This window comes from Alexandromys fortis, unplaced genomic scaffold (genome assembly GCF_014885135.2).
Source record: "Alexandromys fortis isolate MF-2015 unplaced genomic scaffold, M_Fortis_MF-2015_v1.1 scaffold_21, whole genome shotgun sequence".
NCBI classification, from domain to species: Eukaryota; Metazoa; Chordata; class Mammalia; order Rodentia; family Cricetidae; genus Alexandromys; species Alexandromys fortis.
The window spans coordinates 16,744,263-16,760,892 of record NW_026067905.1 but is presented as its reverse complement, the minus strand read 5'-3'; the positions used below and the strand labels follow the sequence as shown (position 1 = coordinate 16,760,892).

The 16,630-nt window shown below is 47.5% G+C and overlaps 1 protein-coding gene across 2 annotated transcripts in view; it reads right to left on the bottom strand.

Annotated features, from left to right (window-relative positions):
• The window catches only part of CUNH1orf21 (chromosome unknown C1orf21 homolog), a 198,028-nt gene extending 187,936 nt beyond the window's left edge, over positions 1-10,092 (bottom strand). Inside the window, exon 1 of one of the 2 annotated variants that reach the window (XM_050135398.1) lies at positions 9,770-10,092. The gene's annotated coding sequence lies outside the window, so the exon portion shown is untranslated. The remainder of the gene's footprint in view (positions 1-9,769) is intronic. The other variant, XM_050135399.1, reaches the window with a different exon arrangement.
• Between the last annotated feature and the right edge of the window lie 6,538 nt (positions 10,093-16,630).

Here is a 16,630-nt window from a genome sequence, read left to right as displayed (position 1 = left end):
AATGTTGCAACTGTGTGGTTAGCCGTAATGGCTATTCATCTGCAGGATGTATTTTTATCCTCTTACAAATCAATACACACACTCAGAAATTCAAAATGATTGAACATTGTGCTGTTTCATCCTCCTTCCAAAACACAGCTCCAATGTGTTACCCCCTCACCAGGTTCTGGCGTAAGTTACGCAGTGCTAAACTGAGATTTTTGAACAACAAACGAACACGAACTTTAAGCTTTGAATGAGGCATACCCTAGCACATAACCATGGCAAGTTGCCAGCGCTTTTGAAGGGTGAGGAAATACTTGATATTCCTCAATGAAGTAGATATTCCCAGCTCTCTTTAATAAGAGACATCACAAATCCTGAGTAAAGTTCATACGTCTTATTTTACTTCTTCATGCAAGAATTCTGACCAAACACCACCGCGGGATCCTTCCTTTCCCCTCTCTTGCCTTTATGAGACCCTCCATTATGCAATTTTCTTCTCTGTCCTTTCTATCACACATCTTGAAGGCTGGAGTTTCCCAGAACCCAATGTTCTGTTTTCTCCCAGATGTTTTCCCATTTCTCATTACAAATGAGAGGGCAATCTCCTACCAAATCTCAAAAGCACTACCACATTTCATCCATCCATCCAACCATCCATCAACATATCCACTCAACAAACATGTGCTGTACACCCTATGGAGAACTTTTTTTAATAGGGAAGGATCAAAGAGATGCAATCTTGCCCTTGTGTTCTTTACACTTGGGTTGAGGAGTAGTATTAATGTTAATCCAAAAATCATAAAAATAAACATGCAGTTGCAACGCTGAGATGACATACGAGGGAGGAGTCGCATGGCATGGTAAGAAGGTAGAAGAGAGGGGTTTAACCTTGCCGTGGAAATTACAAAGTGATTCCCTAAGAAATGATGACTGAGCTGAGATCAAACCTGTAATTCTATCCCAACTGCTCTTCTGAAAGCCAGGCCAGAGTTTCAGCTGTCTATTAGGCCTCTCCGTCCAAGAGAACAGACATACCTAAAACAGTAGATTTTAAACTGACGCAGTAACTTTTCCCCTCAATGCTTAGATTTTCATCTCAGAGAGCATGATCCATTCAGAAAATATTAGCAGTTATCCTTCATTTTCTTTCATCACCTGCCCTCCCCCATTTTACTGGTTCCTTCTGATTCTGTTGTTTTTCATCCTTCTCCTAGACCTCTTCTCCAGGCTTAGGCATTAGCTTAGCTCTCAGCACCCCTGACCAGGCTGGCATTAAAACCACAGTTCGTTAGTTCTCTCATTGTCCCGTTAGTTTTTTCTCTACACTTAAGAAATGACCGTGCAGGCCGGGCGATGGTGGTGCACGCCTTTAATCTCAGCACTCGGGAGGCAGAGGCAGGCGGATCTCTGTGAGTTCGAGACCAGCCTGGTCTACAGAGCTAGTTCCAGGACAGGCTCCAAAGCCACAGAGAAACCCTGTCTCGAAAAAAAAAAAATGACCATGCAGAAAAAGAAGTATCTTCCCTCTTTCAGAGACTCTCACTGCTGAGATGCTGGGTAAAAGTCCAAACTCTACGGTGAACTCTACGCAGTTCATCAGCCTCAGCTTCCAGGCCTCCATCACCTGGACAGAGCAGCCTCACAGATCCACAGCCTCATCACAGGAGCTCTTATGCCCGCAGTGGCCTGCTTCATCTCCCCCTGCTCCCTGACCTGTTTGTCCCAGAATGCCAGTCTCTGAACCGGCCCGAGAGTCAATGAATGAGTAGAGTGGGAAAAATTAAAACTGATCAAACTGTAACTTACTGTCCAACCTGAGACCTTTAGTGATGGGGGCTCAGATAGCCGTGCTGAGCCAGGGGTGTGAACCAAGACTGTTCCCCGGGAACATGGGTGTCCTGTGGGCCTATCTCCCAACTCCAGTGCTTTCTTATCTCAGCTCCCAAAGCAGCTTTAGGAATTCACCACAGAGCACATGTTCACGTGACAACTTTCCTGCTTGCCCGGGACCTACCCAAAGCCAGGGCTGGGCCTCTGGGTCTCTGTAGCTCCAGCATCTCCCTGGTGCCAGGCACTGAGATGACACAAATCGTCATCAACAAAAGCAAATGTTTGTTCAATACATTACTGGAGCAAGTAAGAAAGATTAGTTGCCTTCACCTTGGCCAACTGCAACACTATCTTTCTCCATCCAGACTAGACTTCCTCATCTAGTTAAGAAAATTTTTAAATAGGAGCACCATTTCCATAAAAAAAAATCCAAGCTTCACATCAATTACTAGTTGTCAATTAACCAATAACTATTTATGCAACATAATCAACTCTTCTGGCTTGGTAGGCAAGGCAGAAGAGCATATAGCTGGAACCAAGAAATTACATAAATGATGATGGGCGGGGGATATAGCTCAGTGGTCGAAAGGCTTGTCTATAACATCCTGGGTTCCATTCGCTGCACTGAAAAAAAATTATCTCACCTAAAACCAAAAGTAATACTAAAATATGTGCTACAGGAGTACATGGAAGGCAAAGAACAAACTAATTCTTAGAGAAGAGGGAAATCCTTGGAGCGTGAAGGATTTGAACTCAGACTTGAGAAAGGGCTTCGGTCCCAAGAGAAACAGTTAAGAAGGAGGCCCAGGCCTAAGGAAGTCACAATGGTAAGCAGATCTGCTTTGGGGGAGCTTTCTCAAAGTGCTACAGGTCTCTAGCATAGAAAACTGAGCATCTGAATCTTCAGGAGACATTAAGCAACTCCTAGAGATTCCTAGATTGTGAATTCCTCCATCAGAGTATCTGTCCGGCACGCACATGACTATCTCGGGAAAATCACTTTTGCTAGAGCTTGCAGACAGAACTGAAGTCACCCCTTAGTATACAGGAACCACTCCGCCTCACCTTATTCTACCCAGGGCCTAGGATCTTCTCATGAGGAGCCATGTGAATCTAAGGCCCCTACCGTGCTGGAGACAATGAATGCAGTTCTTTTTCTTAACAACGAAGTTCAAGGAGAGGCTGTCAGGAGAGCGGCTGGGATGTGCACAGCGCCTCTCAGGCTGTTCTGAGACCCACTTCACTTACCACTTACCTCTCTGAGAACGGGTACGAAAATGTCCCCACCTTCCAGGGAAACAATGTACTTCTCGGGCAGAAAAAGCCGTAAGTCAGCAGTGAAGTGGAATATATGGGTTTGATGAGGACCTCAAAACACCGCACTATTTGCCACCATCAAAGAAAGCAGAGAGTGAACAGAGAGGGAATCCTCACTGACGCTGCCCATGGTCTCCCCGTCACACCTCCTTCCAAAGGGCTCACTCACCGTACTCTGTGTCAGAGCTATCAAGTCCAGCTTTCGTAAAAGGCCAGTCTTGCATTAACAGGTCAACGGCTTATGTGGCTCTGCTTTTTTTCCCTGGGTGTGAGAATCAAACCTAGGACCTCCGACCTGCTAGAAAGGCGTCTTCCCTACCACTGGGCTGTATTTCATTTCATTCACTGATGTTATAGTCCTCACCCAAACACCTTTCCCACGGCTCTAGTCTCCCCAATAAGCTCAACGCGGACCACAGACTTACAGGTGAAATCGACAACGGCAGGTCTTTGCTAGGAAGCCTTCGCTTGGCCTAAATGTGATAACCAGGGGCTTATCAAATGCTCATGGAGAACCGCCATGAGCTACCGATTATTATGACTACCCAACAAATTATAAAATCCCAACAAATGGGGGGAAGTATGGTTCAAGTTACAGCAATGTTTGTTTAGCCAAAAGAGAAGAAAAGATAAAGAAGATGAAATGAAATCACTCTACTTGTGATTAGCAAGGAGAACCTGGTATGTAATAAAGCCTTTGAACGGGACTATCATGGGAAGCTGTCAAATGCTTTCCAAGATTTGTTGATCAAATCTTTACAAATAACAATCATCATCAGGATATTTCCTTTCGCTACGATCCCACAAAGGACCGGACTGCTAAGTGAAGTGACGCACGCAAGCGATGCTCCAGTTGTTTTGAAATGGCCTAGGAGCCTTTCACGTCTACAATATAGCAGGGTGGAGTCAAACGTAAAAACAAGTTCCAAAGTTCCCGATGCTCGAATTCCACACGAGGTATACAGTGTATGCCTGTCAGCTCCCGAATTGTGCAAGCACATCTGTAGAGATGGCGGGAGGCTGTCAGACAGGCAGAGGCAGGTACGTGCTGGAAGAGCTAAGGCTTGATGGGGGTGGGAGGGGGGGTGAGGAGGCCTGGGGCGAAGTAGGACACCAGCAGAGGGGCCCTGAGGGCAGAGGGGAGGAGCTGGGTTTGGAAGCCCTTGGGCAGCAGGTGGGCTAGAGAAAGTGATTTCCTGGTTAAGAGGCTAGTGCAACCCATCCTCACAGAAACCTTTCTTGCAGGTGAGACAAAGTGATGGGAGGGGCAGCCAGAGGGGGCTGGGGGTGGACATCCATGAAACGGAAAACCACGGGAAAGCTCCAGGAAGAACAGGAAAGTGAAAGGGATATTTGGCAGAGAAACTGGAGGTAAGCATGGCCAGCCCAAGAGAACAGATTTCTGAGAGAGCCCCAGGATGCTGGGAGCCTGAGTGAGCTCACTGCACTGGGCAGGGCTCCATATTGCTTTTTTCCGGGTTATTCTGGAGGAAGCAGCTATGGACAAAATACACTGGGAGTCAGGAGTGCCAGAGCTCTCCCGGGACCTCGCTACCAGGAGAGATGCCAGCATAGAAGCCCCTGACTGCTGCCACTGCAGTTGAATGTCCAAGGCGACTACAGACATGAAAGGAAACCGCCAAGAGATGATAAACAGGAGGTATAGGTGTTGGCTGAGCTCCTCAGACAAAAGGGTGAAGATCACAGGAGAGGAGGATTCATCAGGTAAGGAAATGGTGGCTATTCCAAATGAAGATGACCCTAAGTTAGAGCTGCATTTATCTGTTAGAGTATCATGTTTTCCATGTGTCCATCAAATATGTTTCAAAAACTCCACCCTGATACAGAATACACAATCTTAATAAACTATCACACAGATTTATTTAAAAAAAAAAAAAACTATGTCTGCATCTAATGTATTTCTCCAAGGTTTTAACACATTACAGACCTGAACTAATTAAGTTAATTCCTTTAGTTTGATTACTATCTGAGTGACTTCCAAGTGCAAAGTAGTAGTGCCCTGCCAGCTGCCACGGGGGTTTCAGAGATGAGACGACAGCCAGCCCTGCCTGCCAGCAGCCTGGTCAGGAGCTTGCATGCAGATTAGGGAAGCTGTTCTCTTTCCCAAGTGTAGGGAGCAGAGCAACTTACAACTGAGGGCATACATCTTTCCAGCTACACATTTATAGGAAAGTGAGGATCATATTAATAGCCAGTGACTGCAGACAGTGCTATGCATTCATCTCCATGTTTATCCTGTCCTGGTTTACCCCCAAGCGCTCCTCTCATAATTGCATAACCGCAGCATGTCATGTTGTTTCTTACTGCAACTGTAACTTGTAAAATTAAACTTCAGAACTGAGACAGGCTGAATGATTGACTACTTTAAAAATATGTATATGTATAATTTACACACCACTTCAGATAAGCTCTTGAATTATGAGCCCTAAAAGTCAAAACTGTCACCCTTTTTTAAAATGCAGTTTTAGTATGACAGTTCTTCCTGCACAAAAGACCTACTCCTGTGTGTGCACGCTCGCGCATGCACACGCATGCATGAAGTTTTCTTTTTTTTTATTTTATTTGCATTGGTATTTTGCTATATTACATGTATGTCCTTGTGAGGATGTCAGATCGTGGAGTTACAGACAGTTGTGAGCTGCCATGTGGGTGCTAGGACTTGAACCCAGGTCCTCTGGAAGAGCAGTCAGCGCTCTTAACCACTGAGCTATCTCTCCAGCCCCGCATGAGGTTTTCTAAACAGTATTTTGTACTGTCTGTTACAATCTACTTTTCAGATTTTATTGAGAACAATTTACTTGCCCCACACTATGAAGTGATGTTTAAAGAAGAATCATGAAATAGTTTAAAATTCACATATTTGCTAAAAAAATATTCGTAATATAAAAATGACTTCTACTTGGGTCAGTGACATGGCTCATCGGATAAGAGTTCAAGCTATGAAGCCTGACAACCTGAGTTTGAACCCTGGGACCCACATGGTGCAGGAAGAAAACTGACTCTGGTAAGCTGTCCTCTACCCTCTGCACACACATGGACGTGTGCTCACAAACACACAATAAATAGAAAGGTTACTGAAAATACTTCTGCATACTAACGTAGAGCAGGATCAGAGAAACACCTGAACACCCACCATGTACACTGTGTGGGGTCTTCGCACCTGGATCATCTCCCATAACCCTCCACTCACTGTGGGGTGGAGTCTCCCCTGTCATCATTTCCAAAACAGTATTTTTGAAAAGATATACTTTTTCATGAAACTAAGTCTAAACCCTCCATTATCAGAGTGGGTTCTTATTTACTAGGTGTCTGGGTTGCTTTGCACAGTCAATAGGTTCCTGAAAAGTTGAAGGCGAATGAACTGTTTTGTGGAAATCATTTTCACGTAACATTGCATTGTAAGAACAAACGTGTCAAGCCTCCTCTCTGATTGACAGCCAGCAGGGTGCTGCTCAGAGGGCCAGCTCAGGGGCTCCAGTTCATTCCCGAACACAGCCTCAACCCCACAACTCTCCTGAGTTCAGGGTTCAGAGTTTAGCCAAGAGGCAATCCAGAATTAAACAGTTTAAACCAGTACCCACAGGCGAAGACCTCAGCAGCACAGCAGGGGGACAAATACATTCAGGAAAACAAAGCGATGCCACGCCCCCTCCATACCCAATTCTAACAAGCTGAAGGAAAGCAAAGCATTGTATCATAAGACAATGCAAGTCGAGCGTTTTTTTTTTTTTTTTTTTTTTTTAACTCACTTTCTTCTTCCATAGTGTCCGGCTAGAACTGCCAGCATAGTCTCTCCTTCGAGTTACCTTCAAACTAGGGCTAGAAGAAAACTTCAAAGGATACAAAAGCCCAGGCGTTTGTATCTAAATATGCCTGCCACAAAAGGCTACCAATTATAAAGATGTGTTCAAACGGAGCCCACTTAGGTCTCTCTGTATAAATCTCCCCTGCATCTCTCTGACTTAAGGGAAGCACAGAGACACTTAGCTTTTGACAACTTCGTTGATAAAGAGCATGCAGAAGTGGTCGAACAAGAGCCTAGAGCAAGCCACTCAGACACAACATGGAGCAAAGCCTGCTCAGCACCAAATCCAATACCGGACAAAAACACTTGCATCCTGGACATGGTACAAGTTGTGAACCATCTTCGTCCTCAGTGGCACGGTTGAGTCAGTCACAACAGGGACCCAATGAATGGAGTTCTCCATTCATCTCTTTTGACTCTTCAGGAGATTCAAGTCATTTAAGTGTGTGGTGGTGGTGGTGGTGGTGGTGGTGGTGGTGGTGGTGGTGGTAGTGGTGCTGTGTATGTGTGTGAGAGAGAGAGTGGGTGGAAGGGAAGAGAGGGAGTGGGAAGGCAAGAGGGAGAACCCAAGCACATCTGAAGGGTGGAGGACAACCTCAGGGGTCATCTTCAGGAACTTTGACCCCCTCCTTTGAGACAAGATCTCATCAAACCACATTACACAGTGCCCTATCAGCTCCCAGGAATCCATACAAAATGATTAAGGGAGGTAGGCTGGGAAAGTAAATTACTAGCCAAGAAAACAAAACTATAGGTTTTTGTTCAGCTTGGAGTGAAAACTTTTAGCCCTGAAGAAGGAAGCTGAGAACACTGAGATCCGTCTAGAATGAACTTTTTCCAGCTGGAGGATATGGACACTCTACCGCCCACGTGGACAGAGGGCAAAGTGGGGTTTAGGTTCTACACTAGAAGGGGTGTGTATGGAGAGAGTATTTTCCACATGAGGTGAGAGCTAAGCGGCAGAGGTAACTCGGCCCTCCTGAGACAGTCTCCCCTCCGAGGGGTCCAGAGCACTTCTCCTCCTTGCTTTCCTAATAGTCCGGCTCTCTGAACCTCGTTCGCACAGCGTCAAACATTAGAAGAGATTACACTTCCATACTGCACTTCTGAGCCCCCAAGAGCTAATGCGAGCCTAGCTTCCAATGCCTTTAAATATGCCGGGTTGTTCAATCCCAGGAACCCTTCCTTCCTTGTAAGTAGGAAAACAAAAACAGATGATGGAGTCCAGATTAATTTCCAAATCCCATCAACTGGATTTCCAGCCGGACAACACAGCACATACTCAGGCGATCACATGTGCCATCTGCAGAAGTATGGAAAGGGGGTAGAACCCCTACCATCCCCACCCCCGAATCTACACCTTGGACTTAACCGAACCTTCTTAACTATCACCCAGTCCCTCTGCCCCTCCCCCCATATCTGAAGTACTCCAGGCCCACTCCACCCAGTCCGTTTCATCCTGGTACCTAATTCTACCAAACTCAGATTATTCTCCTTGGGCAGAAAGTAAGCCCATGGCCTTGAATTGGAAGGGTGCTCCTTATAACCATGTGTGCAACCAGCTCGACAGTTCCCCACACGTTTCTAAAAGGGAAAAAAAAAAAGTCCTGCAGGAAATCTGTGGCCAGCCGGCCCCCTCCCAATGTCTGAGTCAGAGTAGAGCGTCTTCAGAGAGCTTCTGGCTGATCAGGGTGCATCACTTTCAGAGCTGCTCGGCAACTGAACTTATGGCTGTCTTCCAGCCACGCAGAACATAAGCTCTATTTTAAAACACTTTTCCCAACTCACAGACGATGAAGGTATCTCATAGGTTGACAACTTCCTACTGGAAACAAATCACTTCCCTCTCAAACTGTGCTTGCTAGCTCTCAAGATTCATGCCTGTTCGGCTGTGCATATTTTTCTCTCTGGCCATGCAACTCCATTAGCGAGGAAAGGCACCCCCAAATTTCATCAGCAAGCCTGAGCCATTCATGGCCTTCAGAAGAGGAATGAATGGGCAATGAAAGCTCTTCGGCCTAGAGACTTCTCCCACACAAACATTAAATATGGGGGGGGGGGATCTCTCTAGAGGGAGGGGGGCAGGGTGGATGATAAGGAAGGACATTAAGCAGCTGAGCAAAGGCAGCCCAGGAGCTGCCGCGGCACTTCTCGAACTGCCTGCAGAGAGGAGAAAACGCTGCTCATATAATATAACCAAGCACCCTCGGGCTGCCGCGCAAGGGCACGAATCATAAATACACCTAGGAAGGCAAACAGATATACAGAAAACAAGCCACCCCGAAAAGGTCAAAACTTCAGAAATTCGGGGGATCACATCACCCACATAAACGCACCATCAGTGGGAGCGAGAGAAGGGACTTGGAGACTTAGCAAAACATTCTAAATTTGGGTGGTTTTTTTTTTTTCCTTCCCAGCTCCTGCTTGCAAAGTAACAGTGGCTACGGGCAAAGCTAGAGAAGAGCAGGAAGGCTGAGGGCGGCGCGGGGTGCGGGTGGGAAGGGAGGGGTGTCTCACACGAGCCACCCAGGCCTCGATGTGACGAAAGTCGTCAGCAGCCTTAACCGCATCCCAGCCTCTCCACCCAGCTAGCAAGATGCCCCCCCTGCAGCTCCCCCAGCTTGGCTCCGGTCCCTTGCAGCGTGCAGCCCCGGCAGCCCCGCAGCAGCAGCGGCAGCAGCAGCAGCCCAGCCCGGGCAGAGTGCCGGCAAACGCCAGGATCGCGGCTCCCATCCCTTCGGCAGACACCCTACAGGCCTCCCTCCTCGCCCACCCGGGATGCCCAGCGCGCCGGCGGTGGCTCCCGCTTACCTTGGGCGCTCGCGGGGGGGGCTGAAGGTGGCAAGCCCCCCGCCCCCCGCCCCTGGCCTCCTCGCCCGTTCTCTTCCTCCCTCTTCCACGTCCTCCTCCTCCCCACAGTGTGGCCGGGGCTCCCCCTCCTCCCCGCCGCCTGGAGTAAAAGCAGAAAACCCCGGAGCCGGGCCCGCGTGCGTGAGTGCGGGAAGGCGGCGTGCGGCCAGCTCTCCAGTCACTGAGCGCGGCGCGCCGCTCGCAACTAAAGTGTGAAAGAAGCGGTGGCCGCGGCGGCCGCGCCACGGAACAGCCCCTCGGGAGTGGGCAGGGAGCGAGCGGGAGCTGGCAGACTCGAGCGAGGAGGGAGGGGACCTCCGCGCCCAGTCGCTCACTCGAGGGGCGGGGGCAGCCAGACACTCCCCCGCCGCCCGGCCCCTCCCCTCCCCGGCTCCCGCGCGCGTCCGGCTCTCCTCCCCCGGGGCGGGGCCTGCGGAGGGCGCGGGGCCGGGCGCGGCGATCCGGGAAGAGGGGCCCGGCGGCCGGGGCTGCGGGGAGGAAGGAGGGTAGGCAAGCTGGAGGTTGTCTGTCTGCTGTAGGGAGAAGGGGAGCGAGCTGTGTGTGTGTGTGTGTGTGTGTGTGTGTGTGTGTGTGTGTTGCAGGAAGGGCGGACTACACGTCTCTGTGGCGCGTGTGGGTGCAGCGGGAGGGGTGTGTGTGTGTGTGTGTGTGTGTGTGTGTGTGTGTGTGTGTAGCATGGAGGGCGAGGTGTGTCTGTCTGTGTGATTTCGCGCGCACCCTTGTCGGCGGGAGGGCAGACCCAAATAAGAAAGCTGTGTCTTGTCTGGCCTTCCCGGGGCCTGTCAGTTGGTGGCGTGGGAACCGACGGAGGCTTCACCGGAGAGAGGCAGGAGCCGGGAGGGGCGGGAGGAGGCACGTCCGTCCTGCAGATCCAGAGACCTGGATTCCGAGGGCTGCGCCGGCTCAAAGCTGTCTGGGGAAGGCTGCACAGCCTCGCCCTACCCCTCCCAAGCCGGGCTGGGCTGGCCGCAGCCAAGGCCACGAGGCCCGCCTCTGCTCGTCCCCACCTTGCCTCGGAGCTGCGGCGCTAGCAAGACGACTGAAGGAAGCGTCAGCGACTTGGTAAAAGCCAAAAGCTGCTGGGGGAAGCTGCGGATGCCCTGCACTGTTCTCCCCACCCTTCCGAGCCTCCTAGGACAGAAAGGGTGAGACCACGCCAGCTAAGATACTGACGAGGGACTCAGCTGTAAGATCATCCCCTGCAAACGGGCCAGTTCTTTGTGGACCCCCACAGGTCAACCAATTTCCTTCCCTTCCGGGAGGGGTATTTTTCTCCTCATCCCAGGCATACTGGGCATTTTGGCTGCACAATGAATTTATCTTTCTAGACCGATAGCCTGTGCACGTCTTTTGTGCGGCTTCCCCGCGCTTCACTGCTCCTTCAGGACCTTAGACACGTGAGGAATGCCAGGCCCCCGGAGCGAGGACACCCAAGAAAACAATAGGGGTGGAAGATCCTCCCCAGACCTCACCCGTCACACTCACACACAACCGAATCGCTTTTCACATTCAGATGAAATTGGAAGATGGAAAAAGACCCAGCTGTGACAGCGACGTGACGCTTAATTGAAAAGTAAATTCGAAATTCGGCTTAATGAAATGAGCTGAAAACCCACCCGTTAGTGTCTGGAAAATCAGCCTCTTTAGTTTTCAATTCAATTTTTTTTTCATTTTGTTCAACTTCAAAGTCTAAATATTACGTTGGTCGCAAGCCCAGCTTGGACTGCATTTTTTGTTTATATTTTTGTTTATATTTTAGTTTATTTTTCTGGATTGTAGACCAGCCCCTTGAAAGGGAGTGGCAAGGAAAGGAGAGTGCTTCTGGGGAATTTTTAAGAGCTTTTCTTTCTGCAAAATGGAGTTGATAGTGGCCTCTTCCTCATAAGAAAATAAATAAGGCAAGAAGAAAATAAACGGAGGCAGCATTTCGAGTAAGACACTCTGTGTCTAACGTAAGAAATAAATAAACAGGAGTGGTCATTTTCAATAACATTAAAAAACATTAACCCCAAATTTAGCATGCTGCTTTTTTTTTCTCTTCAAGTTCCTTCTTGAAGTGGGTGGATATTGGTGCTGAGTTTATCCAAATGTAGCCAACCGTTCTCAGGGGTGTTTAGGACATGCCCCTATTCTTCATTTTGGTAACAAAATGAAGGAACTACATAACCAATGTGCAGATGTATGTGTGTGTTTGGAGGACCGCGCGGTCTGTTCTCCACCTCCCTTTCCTTCCCTCCTCTGCACAGACCCCCTAGATGGCTGGAGCTCTTTGCTCTAGACCTCTTGTACCCTCTTCTGGTATCAGACAACGGCTGGTACTGGAGACTTCCTGAGCTGAAAGCGCTGAGGACTTGAAATCCTCTGAGGTAGCAGAAGGTCATGGAGCACACACTCTCATACCTGTCCTGCTCAAAGCCCATCCACTCTGTGGCCTTTTAATTAGCTTGAAAATTAGCCGAGGTATTACATGGTCCGTGTGATTTTGTTGTTTTGAGTGACAGTATCTCTGATAGCCTCCATTTGCCTTGAACTCTCTTCCAACTTCTTCCCAAAAGCTGAGATCTCTGGGATGTGTAACCACACCAGGATGTGAAGTTTTTGTGTTAAAAAAAAAAAACCAGCTAAATATGAAGGAAATAAAAGTCATAATTCCACCATCCAGAGAGAAGTACTTGGTAAGTGCTCCAAGCATGACTATATTTCTTTCATTTATTTTACTGTTCTTTGGTCAGCACAAGTTTATTAAGCACCTCATTAGGGGACCAGATAATTTATCAGGTCCCAGTTACAATACACCATTAGTGTTATTTGTTCCTCGCAGGAACTATTTGTTTGACTCTCACTGATGGGAACTCATTATTAAATGTCCATACTGACCACAGGCAATCTAGTTTCATAGGGTATGAAGCATTTACAATCTTGAGCCATTTTTAAGAAGGATTTTAAAAATACTTCGGAAGAGTCCATATACACGGAGATTATATGTAAGTCTCATGCAGATTTTAACAAGGTAACCCATTGGTAGTAGAATTCTTATAGAAATTAACCTCTTTGTTAAACATTACTTCAAAGTACATACCAGTTCCTTCTTTTTCATGGCGTCTCTAGACACCTACCTCATCTCCCCTTACCCACAACTGGGAGAGATGAGTGTAGAGAGCACCATCACCTTGTCACATCTAGCCATCATGGTGACAGCAAGGATGAAGGCCCTGTAGAAGGAGGAAGCAGAAAGGATTACCATGAGGGACTGGAGGGACATGTGCTACTAACCTCACAGAGCAGTCATATCTGCAGAACTTCTGGGCCTGGGCCTAGGGAGACTGCTCAGCAGTTTGGAATACTCTTGGTGATCTGGCAGAGAGGGTCCAGGTTCAGTTCCTAATATACACAGGGTGGCTCACAACCACCTACCTACCTACACACACACACACACACACACACACACACACACATCCAGTTCCAGGGGATTCTACCACCCTCTTCTGGTACCAGGTATACGCATATAGCATATATGATGCAAATACATTCATGCAGGCAAAAATGCAAATTCTCAGAAAATAAAAATAATTTTTTAAAAACCTTCTTATACCAGGCATAGTGACCACCTTTAATCAGGGCCAGCACTCAGGAGGCAGAAGGAGTTGGATCTCTGAGTTTAAGGACAGCCTCGTTTACATAGCAACATATAGGTCAACCAGGACTATATAGGCCCTGTCTCAAAAATAAATAAATAAACAACAACAAAAACCAACTGCTTGGGCAGCCCAATCTACTAGATGTTTCATTGCCAACTAACTTCTCTGCTGACACATGGTTCCTAAGATAAAGATACAGACTGACATAAAAAAGGATGAAACATCCACCTGGCATCACTCTGTCGCTCTCCCACATCACCAGAATAGCTAAATTCCAACACTATGAATATAACTTTCCAGAAAATGGCCTTTTTGCCCAGAAAAGCTACATTTTAATCCTCAAGGATAGGGTCAGATGATAGAAGCAAGGAAAAGCACCCACTGCTCAAGGCAACCTCAGATCAATCCCGGGGTCAACATAAAAAGCCAGATGGCTGTGATCCCCCAAGACCTACCTTCAGAAGATAGGAAAGCCAGTGGAAGCTCCCGTGCCAGTAGGCAGCAGAAGCAAGAGAGACCCTGCTTCAAAATAAAGCAGGGGGCCCTGCCTTCAGAAGACAGGAAAGCCAGTGGAAGCTCCCGTGCCAGTAGGCAGCAGAAGCAAGAGAGACCCTGCTTCAAAATAAAGCAGGGGGCCTTGCCTTCAGAAGACAGGAAATCCATTGGAAGCTCCCGTGCCAGTAGGCAGCAGAAGCAAGAGAGACCCTGCCTCAAAATAAAGCAGGGGGCCCTGCCTTCAGAAGACAGGAAATCCATTGGAAGCTCCCGTGCCAGTAGGCAGCAGAAGCAAGAGAGACCCTGCCTCAAAATAAAGCAGGGGGCCCTGCCTTCGAGCCTGATGACTTGAGTCCCAGATCAGGTAGTGGAAGGAGAGAACCGTCGTCATCTTCTAATTTCCTTGGGAAAGCTGTGTCATATGCATGTACACATAAATCACTATAAATAAGTAAATAATGGGAAGAGAGAATTAACGTCTAATCTCAGCACATACATGGACACACACACAAACATATAAATGAATCTTTTTAAGAAAGTCTTCAAAGACACAATTATCATCATCCTATTTTTTTCCTGTTCCTAAAGCTTTGCTTATGAATATTTAGCTTAATAAAACCGCTCATATCACACATCTTCTTCAATTTCTTTCTTATTTTTAAATAAGTATGTACCATGGACTGTGTGGTGAATTTCAAAATTCATATAATGAACTCAGCTCCTGCTGGGATGACCTTCGGAGATAGGGCCTTTGGGAGGTGGTTGGACCAAGATGAGGTCTTCAAGGCGGGCTGCTGATGCTCATGATGGGATGGTACCCTGATGAGAGCGATTAGGTGTTCTGCTCTCTGTCCTGCGTTCTTAGAAAAGCACAGCAAGAGGCATTCATTCGAGCCCCCGGGAGGGTTCCTACCAAAATCTGGTTTCATGATCTTGGAATTGAACCTCCAAACAATAAGAAGTTAATTTTTGCCGTTTAAGCACCCAGTCTATGATGTCTTGCTACGGTACACTGAACTATGACATACACATTCCCTTTACCTTTGGATATAGACAACCGAGAGGAATGTATGAGTTGAAGAAGGTAGAAACACAATGCCCTGCTCTTCTAGACCTCTTCATGAGCTCTTCTCATTACACGGAATGGATTTTATGTGGTTTAGTTTCAAGAGGTTTTCCAATACAGTTATTTTTTCTGAATAATCAGAGATAGGTAGCTTTGGCCTGCTAATCGAAACACAAATGGAACTCAAATGTCCTGACATTTGTCCTACTCATTTTTGCTCCGTGTTGTACAGTAAGCCTCGATCACGCGCTGTGTGTCACATGCGTGGTGTGTAATTCATAGTGACCGTGACCCAACTCACTGCACCCTCCCCTCGCCACCGTCAGGTGCTAATGTTTTCAACCTCCCCACGCAGATGCAGAGACAGAGTTCTGGGAAGCGGAGGGAAGAAGTCATAAAGTGACCCAGTCTTATTATTTCCATGCCTGAGCCCACACTTGAAGAAACATATTTTCTTTTCCTTCTGGTCTGCTTTTCTGCCTCTTTTTTATTTGTCTTTCAAAGACAAATTCAGACTCTTAAGTCAAAGAAAAGAAAGTTCCATCTGAGTGATTGCCACCCCTCAAGTATCATCCAGTGTCCCCTTCCCCGCTTGCTGGATTGTGCAGCTTCGCTCTCCTGGGGGCCTTTCACACACACCTTTTATCATATTGGTCTCATGATCAAAATCAGCAGCTAGAGTCTTGAGAGTGCGGCTAGGGTATAAAATTTATACACACGGGTAAAGTGCCTTGTGTACAGTTGCAGATTGGGACCTGCTTATATGTTTTGATTGAAACGCATCAGGTGAAGGACGCACAGTTCCCTCATGGCTCCAAGTTAAATCAGACAGAGTAGAGTTTAAAGTCAGTGCCAACAACTTGTTAATGGCTCTCTAATTGGCCTTTCAACAATGTGTGAATTACTCTGAGTAACCTGCTCTTCTAGATCGGAAAATTATAGCTCTTATATTTATTTTTCCTTGCGTTTCTCCTTAGGGTATATATTTTCTTTTATCTTGTTTTTGCAAGTTGGGTGGGTAGACCAAAATATCCGTACTTGAAGCCAGGCGTTTCAGAGCTGTAATCAGGACAGAGGCTGGGAAAGGGTGACGTGAGATACAGAAGGAGGATTGACCTGAACTCCCAGGACTGTCTGCTTCCTCCCTTTTTCGCTTCAAAGTTTTTGCTTTGTTCAGATGGTGGGGGCTAGTGAGGTTAGTCTTCCAGCATGGAGCCCCTTTCTCCCAGGTTACATAGGTCTGCTCTTCTCTCTTGAGTCTGACTTGAAATCCCTAGATGGCCAAGTCATTTGGTCCTTGCAAATCTTTGCTGAGTGACGACCCTGCTCCCATTCTACTTGTGCAAATAGCACTGCTGTTTCACAGGCTGGTCTCTTGCTCCAGGCTACTGAACTCTGTGGCCAGGCTGTGCGATTCCACAATGCTCTGGCTCAATGCACCCGTAAAGAGGCTCTGGGGGATTTACTCATGAAGTTGGTGTTCCTCTCCTTAGCAGCAACAGCAAATGCCAGCGTTCACAAAGCGAAGCAATTGTGACACAGCCCTAAGACTGTAAGATAAAGAAGAGAAATTGGGAGAGAAGAACAGAAACAAGAATATAT